This window comes from Schistocerca americana, chromosome 7 (assembly GCF_021461395.2).
Source record: "Schistocerca americana isolate TAMUIC-IGC-003095 chromosome 7, iqSchAmer2.1, whole genome shotgun sequence".
Lineage (NCBI taxonomy): Eukaryota > Metazoa > Arthropoda > Insecta > Orthoptera > Acrididae > Schistocerca > Schistocerca americana.
Genome location: NC_060125.1, coordinates 317,926,889 through 317,939,425, shown reverse-complemented (window position 1 = coordinate 317,939,425; position 12,537 = coordinate 317,926,889). Strand labels below are relative to the sequence as shown.

The following is a 12,537-nucleotide window of genomic DNA, read 5'->3' as shown; positions in this document are numbered from 1 at the left end:
CAATGGAGAGATAATCATGACACTTCTTCAATTACAGGCCACATGTCCTGTGGATACAAGTTACGTGTCTTTAATGCACTGGTTTCCATTGCCTTCTGCATCCTCATGTCGTTGATCATTGCTGATTCTTCCGCCTCTAGGGGCAATTTCCCACCCCCAGGACAAGAGAGTGCCCTGAACCTCTATCCGCTCCTCCGCCCTCTTTCACAAGGCCGTTGGCAGAATGAGGCTGATTTCTTATGCCGGAAGTCTTCTGCCGCCAATGCTGATTGTTTATGAAAATTTAGGGAGTGGCGGGGATCGAACCCGGGACCGAGGACGTTTTTGATCATGAATCAAAGACGCTAGACCATGGGCTGGAGGTACTGGGGAAATAATTTTGTCTGGCTTTCTTCGGACGAGCTGCTTTCCTAATTCTATGAGAAATGCCCGTCTCTTGTAGTTGGTCCTTCCTGCCCAGTCTGGTGTAAGATGTAGCCATATGATAAATGTATTCAGTGCGCTGATGTCAATCATGTTGTAAAATAATACCATTGGCCACCTTCTGCTCATCCTCTTTGTAGTGTACGTTCTAACCAGCTTGTCCGTGGTATCTACTCCTGATTTTGTTTTATTATAATCTAGAATCATTACTGGCTTGCATTCTTCACGATCCTCCACTTCCTTCCTTGAATGCATAGTTCTTAGCAAAGTTACAACTTTTTCCTTTTCTGGACAATATGAAACAACTGAAGCATGCTCTAGGAATCCAAAAATAGATGAATATTTGACTCGACCTTTGGTCTGAGTGAAAGCTTGTGGTAGTTCTCCTTTATTTTTTTCTAATTGTTCCTAAGGGTGTGAGATTGATTTTCAGAAGTTCTCTCGGCAAACTAAGGCTAGTGAAAAAATTGTCAGTTGCTACATTTCTGCCACTGTTTTCTAAGCCTTTCACCATATCCAAAGCAACTCTCTTGCCTGGACCAACTTCACGAGATTCATTCTCTTGTCGACCAGTGTAAACTTGGAGATTGAGTACGTAAGACGATGCACTATCACATACAGCCCATAATTTCAACCCATATTTTCCTGGTTTTGAAGGAATATATTGCCGAAACGGACATCTGCCACGTAATGCCACAAGTTGTTCATCAATTGTTACGTGTCTATGAGGAACATGAGGAACACATGCTTCTTGAAATGTGTGTACCCACATCTCAAATATTTCTCTACATGGAGCCAGCTTGTCAGGAGCACGGTTGTGACGTCTCACATCTGCGTCATCAAATAGGATGCACCTTGAAATTTGCGTAAAGCGATTTCTAGCCATTGCTTCACTAAAAATGGTTCTACCACCCTCTTTGTTCCACAGATGTGTAACTGCTTCATTATGGGCCTTGGAAGCACCTGCTAGGATCAAGACACCGATAAAGCACTTCAGTTCAATGGCATCTGCTGGTTTCCATTTACTACCATAAACAAGACTACCGTCTTTGTTAGTCCACTTTAGAATTACATCAACAATGTTTATCCTAACAAGGGAACCTCCCCATCGCACCCCCCTCAGATCTAGTTGTAATTTGGCACAGTGAACAGGCCTTGAAAAACTGAACACAGATCAATCGAGAAAACAGGAAAAAGTTGTGTGGAACTATGAAAAAAATAAGCAAAATATACAAACTGAGTAGTCCATGGCAAGATAGTGTAAGCTAAGGAGAGCCGTGGTCCCGTGGTTAGCGTGAGCAACTGCGGAACGAAAGGTCCTTGGTTCAAGTCTCCCCTCGAGTAAGAAGTTTAATTTTTTATTTTCAGACTTTTTTGGGAGTGATTATCACATCCACAAGAAAACGTAAATCGGGCAAAGTAGAAGAATCTTTTTACCCATTCGCCAAGTGTACAAGTTAGGTGGGTCGACAACATATTCATGTCTTGTGACGCACATGTCGTCACCAGTGTCGTATAGAATATATCAGACGTGTTTACCTGTGGAGGAATCGGTTGACCTATGACCTTGCGATCAAATGTTTTCGGTTCCCATTGGAGAGGCACGCCCTTTCGTCTACTAATCGCACGGTTTTGCGGTGCGGTAGCAAAACACAGACACTGCACTTATTACAGTGAACAGAGACGTCAATGAACGAACGGACAGATCATAACTTTGCGAAAATAAAAAAAGTAAAATTTTCAGTCGAGGTAAGACTTGAACCTAGGACCTCATTTTCCGGAGGTATTCACGCTAACCACGGGACCACAGCGCTTCTGAGCTAAACCTGTTCATGATGTTGCTTATCTAGCGTATGGACTACTCAGTTTGTGTATTTTGCTTATTTTTTTCTTAGTTCCACACAACTTCCTCCTGTTTTCTCGATTGATCTGTGTACAGTTTTTCAAGGCCTATCCACTGTGCCAACTCATAACTAAATCTGAGGGGGTGCGATGGGGAGGTTCCCTTGTAAGAAACAACTGAAAAGCTGATTCTATGGAGTCTACATTTTTCATTGCGAATTTTGTTGGACCTGGCTTCACTCTCATTATGTTCCATCTTCTTCTCTTCCACAAGCTCTTCTCAACTCGTGTTTGTGCCACAATTCTTCTTTGTTTTCAGACCTACGCAAAATTAAAAAAAAAATGATACAAAGGATGTATCTTGGCGCTAGACCCTAATGGCCATTTACAAAAATACAATGTGTACTTACATATAACAGTCTGAAATATGTGTTACTTCCTGTTCAGGCAGGACATCTGCGCTGTTCAAATCTTCTTCTGAACTTCCGTCTGATTGAGGACTATTCTCTTCTAAGACGTCAATTTCTCCAACGCTGCATGATACATCAGAAACTATATCGCTGATATCACGATTTGATTCTCTAGATGGAGGATTATCCTGTAGTAATATTTCAAGCACTTCGTCTTCAGGAAGGTGACGAGACATTTTCCACTAAATGCAACACACATAATAGTAGTCTCCACTTGTATGGAACAAATAACAGTCGGCTTATAAAGTATTGGCAACAATCACACGTTACAACAATATTTACAAGAATAAAACAAAGGAAATATAGCAACAGTTACGGATTCAATGCAGAATTATTGGGTAATAATATTGCAAGAGAGAAATGGGGTCACATTTAACCCCAATGGTATTCAGTGGTTCTCTCTTGATTTTCTGCAAAACTGAATATTTTCAAAACGTTATATTAATATATAACGAACCCATTATTTAATTCAGGAAAAGTCCGAAGTTTTCATAATTTTTAGGAATAGGAAATAAGATATATTTTACAGAAAATTACGGCCTGGAGTCATTATAGACCCCACGGTATTAGGAGAGTTAAAGTAAATTTTGGGCAGGATCTTCCGAAGGCGGCATGGCTGGGTTACTTCCATCCTTGCCCAATTGAAGCTTATGTTCCAGTCTTAGCGAGTTTTTCGTCGACGGGGCTTTGATTTTTCTTCCGGCTTTCCTTTCAAAACCGCGGTACCTTAACGTGCTTGTTTGTGAAGCTTTGAGAATATCCTCAAAATTTCATCTTTGGAATTTAATTATAAGAACTATAAGATCACCTATGGCACACGACTTCCAAATTACGTCCAACGCTGGAGTGCTATTCCTGTGCCGGAGAGCCCTGGCAGTAGTGACAATGTAGGGGGAAAAATAAGCTTTCATCTTAACGTTCGGATGTAATATTCAAGGAAATTACGAACAAAAGTTTGAACATGTCATTTTTATGTATATTGTGTAACTGAAACATGATTCACTACCGTCAAAACATTACATCTACATCTACATCCATACTCCACAAGCAACCAGACGGTGTGTGGCGGAGGGTACTTTGAGTACCTCTATGGGTTCTCCCTTCTATTCCCGTCTCGTATTGTTCGTGGAAAGAAAAACATTATGTTTTCAGGACGGTTGGAAGATAGCATACGCTGACAAGCTATCCACAACAGCACAAAATCGCCAACAGGTGTGACCGTTCGTGGCGCACCACATTTCGGTTCCTACTAAGTATCGAGCTTGGTACTTCCCGAACAGGTACTACTTGGAAGCAAACTCATCAGCGTCATGACTTCCAGACAAGCTTTAAATAACGTAAATGCTCGCTGACGGGCAGTGTCACAACAAACTTAAGTTGTTATTGCAATGAAAAGAAACTCTCGAAAGAAACAGGTTTTCTGGATTTGATCACCATCTATATTTATTTAATTCGAGCAGATTTGTTCCCAAGGGGAAACATTAGAAACAAAAATAGCCAACTTTTCCACAACATTATGAAATGTGTAAGAAGAAGTTCATCTATTTTTCATTAATTGCGAAAAAAAATCTTCTCTGTTCCGGAGACATTAAGTGCGTCAAGATAAATGTATTAAGCGTTAGTATCATTTTTTGACATTCTACAGCGTCTGCAGTGGTATACCAAGTCTGATGTGCCAAGTAGTGAAAGTTACGTAATAAGTGATAAACAGTTCGCCATATTTTCCATGTAATGATGTACATTAACGTAGCACTCTCTTACTGATCTCATCGTGCCACTGTAGTTATCACATCATCTGAATTTCAGGTAACGGTGTGAAAAATTTGGTTGAGTGCAAAATAGAGATCGGAAAACGTATTTTGACTCATTCACTGATTAAGTGACTCAGAATTTTATTTCTAGTAACATGTTACTGGCAGTACATATTCGTTATCATACAAATAAACTTTTAATGGTTTATTTATAGATTTGGAACAAACGTGAGTACAGTTTCCAGGAGTAAGTCAGTTATCGACCTTTATTAGTTGTTCCTTATTTCTATAGGTACTTCATTTTGAAATAATAATCTACTGGCCATTAAAACTGCTACACCACGAAGATGACGTGCAACATACGCGAAATTTAACCGACAGGTAAAAGATGCTGTGATATGCAAATGACTAGCTTTTCAGAGCATTCACAGAAGGTTGGCGCCGGTGGCGACACCTACAACGTTCTGACATGTGGAAAGATTCCAACCAATGTCTTATACACAAACAGCAGTTGTCCGGCGTTGCCTCGTGAAACGCTGTTGTGATGCCTCGTGTAAGGGGGAGAAATGCGTACCATCACGTTTCCGACTTTGATAAAGGTAGGGTTGTAGCCTATCGCGGTTGCGGATTATCGTATCGCGACATTGCTGCTCGCGTTGGTCGAGATCCAATGACTATTAACAAAATATGGAATCGGTGGGTTCAGGAGGATACGGAATGCCGTGCTGGATCACACCGGCATCGTATCACTAGCAGTCGAGATGACAGGCATCTTATCCGCAGGGCTGTAACGGATCGAGCAGCCACGTCTCGATCCCTGAGTCAACAGATGGGGACGTTTGCAAGACAACAACCATCTGCACGAACAGTTCGACGGCGTTTATAGCAGCATGCACTATCCGCTCGGAGACCATGGCTGCGGTTAGCCTTGACGCTGTATCACAAACAGGAGCGCCTGCAATGGTGTAGGTATCGAAGAAACTGGGTGCACGGATGGCAAAACGTCATTTTTTCGGATGTTTACAGCATCATGATGGTCGCATCCGTGTTTGACGACATCGCGGTGAACGCACATTGGAAGCGTGTATTCGTCATCGCCATACTGGCGTATAACCCGGCTTGATGCTATAGGGTGCCATTGTTTACACGTCTCTGTCGCCTCTTGTTCGCATTGACGGCATTTTGAACAGTGGTCGTTACATTTCAGGTGTGTTACGACCCGCGGCTCTACCCTTCATTCGATCCCTGCGAAACCCTACATTTCAGCAGGATAATGTACGACCACTTGTTGCAGGTCCTGTACGAGCATTTATGGATACAGAAAATGTTTGACTGCTGCCCTGGCCAGCACTTTCTCCAGATCTCTCACCAATTGAAAACGTCTGGTCAAAGGTGGCCGAGTAACTGGCTCATCACAATACGCCAGTCACTACTCTTGATGAAATGTGGTATCGTGTTGAAGCTGCATGGGCAGCTGTACCTGTACACGCCATCCAAGCTCTTTTTGACTCAATGCCCAGGAGTATCAAGGCCGTTATTTCGACCAGAGGCGGTTGTTCTGGGTACTGATTTCTCAGGATCTATGCACCCAAATTGCGTGAAAATGTAATCACATGTCAGTTATAGTATAATATATTTCTGCAATGAATACCCGTTTCGTTTATCATTTGCATTTCTTCTTGGTGGAACAATTTTAATGGCAAGTAGTATATATATATATATATATATATATATATATATATATATATATATATATGGAATACTCTCTTTTAAATTCTAGAGGTGCAGGGGCAAAATACAGGGAGCGAAAGGCTATTTCAAATTTGTACAGGAACCAAATGGCAGGTATAAGAGTCGAAGGGCATGAAAGGGATGCAGTGGTTGGGAAGGGAGTGAGACAGGTTTGTAGCCTATCCCCGATGTTATTCAATCTGTATATTGAGCAAGTAGTAAAGGAAACAAAAGAAAAATTCGGAGTAGGAATTCAAATCCATGGAAAAGAAATAAAAACTTTGAGGTTCGCCGATGAAGTTTAATTCTGTCAGAGACAGCAAAGGACCTGGGAGGCAGCTGAACGGTATGGACAGTGTCTTGAAAGGAGGATACAAGATGAACAGCAACAAAAGCAAAACGAGGATAATGGAATGTAGTCCAGTTAAGTTGGTTGATGCTGAGGGAATTAGATTAGGAAGTGAGACACTTTAAGTGGTAGATGACTTTTGGTATTTGGGTATCAAAATAACTGATGATGGTCGAAGTAGAGAGGATATAAAATGTAGATTGGCAATGGGAAGGAAAGCCTTTCTGAAGAAGAGAAATTTGATAACATCGAGTATAGATTTAAGTGTCAGGATGTCGTTTCTGAAAGTATTTGTATGGAGTGTAGCCATGTATGGAAGTGAAACGTGGACCATAAATAGTTTAGATAAGAAGAGAATAGAAACTTTGTAAATGTGGTGCTACAGGAAAATGCTGAAGATGAGATGAGTAGATCACATAACTAATGAGGAGGTACTGAACAGAATTGGGGAGAAAGTTGTGGCACTACTTGACTAGAAGAAGGGATCGGTTGATAGGACATATTCTGAGGCATCAAGGGATCACCAGATTAGTATTAGAGGGGAGCGTGGAGGGTAAAAATCGTAGAGGGCGACCAAGAGATGAATACACTAAACAGATTCAGAAGGATATGGGTTGCAGTAGGTACTTGGAGATGAAGATGCTTGCACAGGATAGAGTAGCATGGAGAGTTGCATCAAGCTAGTCTCTGCACTGACGATCACAACAACTACAACAATATGAGTGACTCTTCACAATAATTCTAAGGATTCATCCTGCGTATTCCGATTATTACTCAAGTTTCACGTTCATTGCATTCTCCAAGGACAAATGAAGCCTCTTACTTTTTGATCTCGCACAGGATTCTGCGCATAGTTTTAACAGACGTTTTAGGTCTGCCTGTTCTCACATTAGATCATAAAATTCTACCAAAGAAACAAAGTATTTTGACGTTAAAGGTGTTTTAGTTGCATGAATAGAACTACATCTCAGCAGACAACGGGGGTACATTAACCTGTGATGCCATATGAAAGGAACTAGTCAGAGCGGGGAACGGATTAAAAACGGAGGGAGGAGGAGGAGATTAGTGTTTCACGTTCCGTCGACAACGAGGACGTTGGAGAGGGAACTCAAGCTCGGATTAGTGAAGGATGGGAAAAGAAAATGGGCCGTGCTCTTTCGAAGGAACAGTCCCGGCATTTGTAGAAGCGATTTAGGGAAATCTCGGAAAAACGGAAGGACGCGATTTTCGATGCTCGACCTAGCCCTGACATTAACGTAAGTTTATAATATGAGAAGGGCATTGGATAACTCCTCACAAACTGTTATCTTTATTAAAAATGTACTGAGCAAAGGCTGAAATACATCCATACCAGACCGTGAGGAGGATCTAGGAGCAGGTTCACAACTGATTACCTATAAATACCTTAACTCACAAACTTTCAGCTCCAGACACATTAAAACTAACATAGAGATACAAACAAATAAAGATCACTTTGCACTCACTAAATAAAATTTCGTCTACGAAATTTCTAGGCATCCATATGCATAACAAACAGGTTTGGCACCAGCACATGTATAATTGACCTAAAGCCAAGATTTTGCCTGCTTTACACTTAGAAATCTTCCTCATTTTCTTTACCTCAACAATGGATAGCTAGTATTGTGTACATATTTTTCGGCAGTTTCGTCCTCTGGAAATTTTATAAGCCAGCGAACGTTTGGTCAAGGCAGCACTTATGGTACACAAGCGTGTAGCAAAAATATTACGTAATATACATACGCTAAGCAAACATATTACGTTATTCTCTTCAGGGACCTTGCGATTCTTAAATATGCGCGAAATTAGATATATTCCTCAATGGTATTCGTGGCTAATAATAAAATCAGATAACTGAAACAATAACCAGGTTGCCAGCCAAAAGTATGTAGAGTCCCTCCTCTCGTAACGTTATAACCTGACTGCTCAGGTAGCTTGAAGGAGAGCAAAGTATTGTACATGTTTACTGCTGACGATGTCATTAGTATTATCATTTGAGAACATTGATAAATTATGGTAGTTGTTTTACTTGTCACAATTAATTTTATCCCACCTTGTCTGCTGTTGTAAATATTTTATGATACCTGTTGATGACCTGTGGACAAAATTTACTCGTAAAAAAATAAATTTTTATCGTCAGCTCTTGGTGGTCAGTCATGATCCTCTCAAAAACGGATAAATTTCTGGACCCGATATTCCATTGCCTCTGCTGCATAACTCGCATAGATACACAGATAACCCAATAAGTAAAATTAAGGGAGCATATCGATCAAGCGTCTTTCTCGTCGCATAACCTCATTGGCTCACAAGGCAAAGGAAACTAACCTCATTTCATACTAATTAGAATGTAAAAGTAACTGTAAATGCACCTAATGATTGCAGAATGTTGCCGAAATGCGTCGTGCTTTTAAAATATTAGTAACAAATGTTTCTTGCAATATACCATTATTTCACAAATACCTGACGAAACAGTCGCAGCCCTGACATAATATCCGCATGACGTGGATAAATTTAAGTTAAACCAAGGAAACGGTGGAATTCATGGGACGTGCATTGAACTGGATCCATTCTTTACTGATTGAGTAACTGTTGCAGTTGGGCGCGACTTTATCAAGTAATATGGCTACGTTAACCCAAGGTCCGACTAGGATTCGAATCATTCGCGTTTTACATCCTCTGGCGCGCACTTTCACTCCAGACCACCAGGTCCGACATTTTTTTACAAAAAAACATACTGGGCGCCCTGATCTATATAAAAGAATACGTTAGCTTAAGAATTTGTAATAGGTTCAATGGACAAGATTTATCAATTGTTGTGTTGATACTTTCGAGGAAAGTGCTTGATTAGTTTGCAGAGCATCCTCCGAATAAAATCTGACTTTCTTTCTTTATATGAGTGTAAATCTCAAGTTCTTCGATACAGGTTCGTTTTGTGAAATTGGTTTAAGGCGAACAGCATCTTGTAGTATCGCGGAAATGGTGCAGTGGTTGGCAACACGAACACCATTTTCGGAGCTCAGTGGTTAAAACTTTTTCTCTAAATCGCGTAAGGCAAAGGGTGGTATGCTTCCCTCTGGACGAGCTAGTACTCCGTCTCCAACGAGGCGTCAAACCCTTCCGCGCTTCTTGTAGTCTACGTATATGATCTCAAAATCTGACCTGTATCTCTTATGTGCGAGGCTAGCGAAACCTAATCTGATTTGACATATATTTGCAAAGTTACAGGACAAAATATTTCTCATCCAATTAACAGAGAACAGTGATTGTTTTGGAGCGTCGACGTGATGTTAAACTGCTGCTTGGAGTTTTCAAGACACTCCGTCACTATCGTAAGTCATGACTTTGAATTGGTGCATATACCACAGTAGGTTTACTTCTTGGTGTATTGACGCGAAGATTCCAACGTGCCGACATGGAATGGTGTATCACTCTCAGGCATCTAACGCGACGTAAGACCGGTGGACGTAACTAGGTCCCAAACGACAGGAACCGGAGACGACCATGACGCTTTGTCGGAGACAGTCGTTAGCTCTAAATTACGAAGATCCCTACTATTATTATTCCTAAATAGGATAAATATCAACTCCTCTCCCTCAGCAAAGAGACTAGGAGTAGTAAAAGAAGAAAGTCTAGGTTGGACTGCACATACAACTGCAGTGCGCAATAAGGCATCAGCATCTTTCCATGCCCTACAAAAACACAAAGAGCTCTTCCCTCTTGATCTGAAAAAATGTACTTGTACGACCACTTCTACTTGCTGTTATTGAGTACTGTGATGTCATCGTGCAAGGCCTTTCGCATGGGAGAGCACAGCACCTTGAAGGAGTTATGAATGCCTGTGTTCGTCATGTCTATGACATTCAGCTATTTACTCACATTTCACCATCATACGCACAGCTATCCTGACTGCGTGTACAAAAGCGCAGAGATCTTCATACAACCTGTCTCCTCGACTGTCTTATCAATGTACACTGTCTTTCGTATCTCTTCCCGACCTCAAAATTCTCGCCTGAACAAAGTGGCGGAAACTCAGTTCCCATCAGAGCTATTTTTTTCTTTCTCACTCCATAGCTCAGCCACTTTCTCGAAGTCCTTTCCAGTAGCGTGAAACCAGCTCCGGAGTAATCTCCCGCATTCTATTAGAGAACAGAATAACATCTTCAGCTTCACAAGACATGTAATAACACATCTACTGAAGCACCAATAATGACTTCACTGTTCATATGCTCAGGCGTTACCCCTGTACATCCTTCATTTCAGCCAGATCTTCCCTATAGCCCACTACTCTCAGCTGGTGTAGGGTCGTCGAACGTCTTCTTCGCAGAACTGTCTGTATCACAAAACATGTGTTTTGTACTACTATAAACACTTTTCCACTTCGACATCTACATGCATATTGCGCACGTCACCGTACAGTGCGTGGTGGCGAATTTCCCGCACCACTAAAGGTCATTTCCTTTCCTACTCCACTCGCAAACTGAGAGAAGAGAAAACGACTTGTATATTCCTTCTTATGAGCCATAATATCTCCTATCTTGCCTTCGCAGCCGTAGAATCACTCTCCAGTCAGATTCAGATGCCGACTCCCTAAATTTTCTAAGTAGGGAACTGTACATTCAGTCCAAGGATTTCCATTTGGGATCCTGAACCATCTCTGCAATACTTGCATGTTGTTCGAATCTGCCGTTAACAAGTCCAGCAGCACGCCTCTCTATTACTGCGATGTCTTCCTTTCATCTGACCTAGTACGGATCCCACACACTAGAGCAGTATTGAAGAACAGGTCGCACCAGCATCGTATGTGCGGTCTCCTTTACAGATGAGCCACCCTTTCCTAAAATTCTCCCACTAAACCCAAGTCGAACAACAAACCGAAGTCGAAAATTCTGCTTACGTGCCAAATCCTCAGATTATAGCCCCACTTCATATCGCTTTGCAACGTCATGCCCAGATATTTAAACCATGTGACTATGTCAACGAGGAAACTACTAACGCTATAACCGAATACTACGGACTTGTCGTTGCTAATCACCTGCATTAACTTACATTTTTATACATGTAGAGCTAACTGCCATGCATTCCACCAACCAAGAATTTTGTCTATGTCATCTTGTATCCTCCTCCAGTCACACAACTTCGACTCCATCCGTTCATCACAGCATCATTAGGGAACAACCACAGATAGCTGCCAATCGTGTCCGTCAGATAATTTATCTGATGAGAAAGTAACAGCGGTCCTATCACACTTCCCTGGGGCACATCTGATGGTACCCTTATACACTATGAACACTCGCCGTCGAGGAGACGTATTGGATTCTGTTGCCTAAGATGTCTTCGAGCAAATCACATAACTGGGAACCTGTTACTTATGCTCGTATCTTCATTAACAGTCTGCAGTGAAGTACCGTGGCAAACGTTTTTTTAGTAATTGTAGAAATATGGAAATTGTCTGTTGCCCTTCGTCCATGGCTCGCTGTATATCAAGTATTTATAAATAGCACTGACATTATTGTTATTTTTGTTATTGTTATTATTATTACTGGTGGCAGCACCACTAGTAGAATTATTGGCACAATAATTTTAATAGTTCCTAGTAGTTTTATTTACTCACATTGTCTCCATACCATTTCCACATTACAGTTACTACTTCTTAGGTACCGGGGATAATCGAATGTAGTTGAATTAAAGCAGGTGATACTAAGGGAATTAGTTTGGGAAATGAGACACTTAAAGTAGTAGGTGAGTATTGCTATTTGGAGAACAAAATAACCGATGATGGTCGAGGTAGAGAGTGTATAAAATGTAGACTAGCAAAGGCAAGCAAAACGTTTCTGAAGAAGAGAAGTTTGTTATCATCGAGTACAGATTTAAGTTTCAGGAAGTCTTTTCTGAAAGTATTTGTATGGAGTGTATGGAGTGTAGCCATGTATGGAAGTGAAACATGAACGATAAA

At 41.2% G+C, this 12,537-nt stretch overlaps 1 protein-coding gene across 1 annotated transcript in view; it reads left to right on the top strand.

Annotated features, from left to right (window-relative positions):
* Positions 1–12,537, top strand: part of LOC124622572 (ATP-dependent translocase ABCB1-like) — a 163,805-nt gene that overhangs the window by 26,926 nt on the left and 124,342 nt on the right. The gene's annotated exons all lie outside the window — the stretch shown is intronic.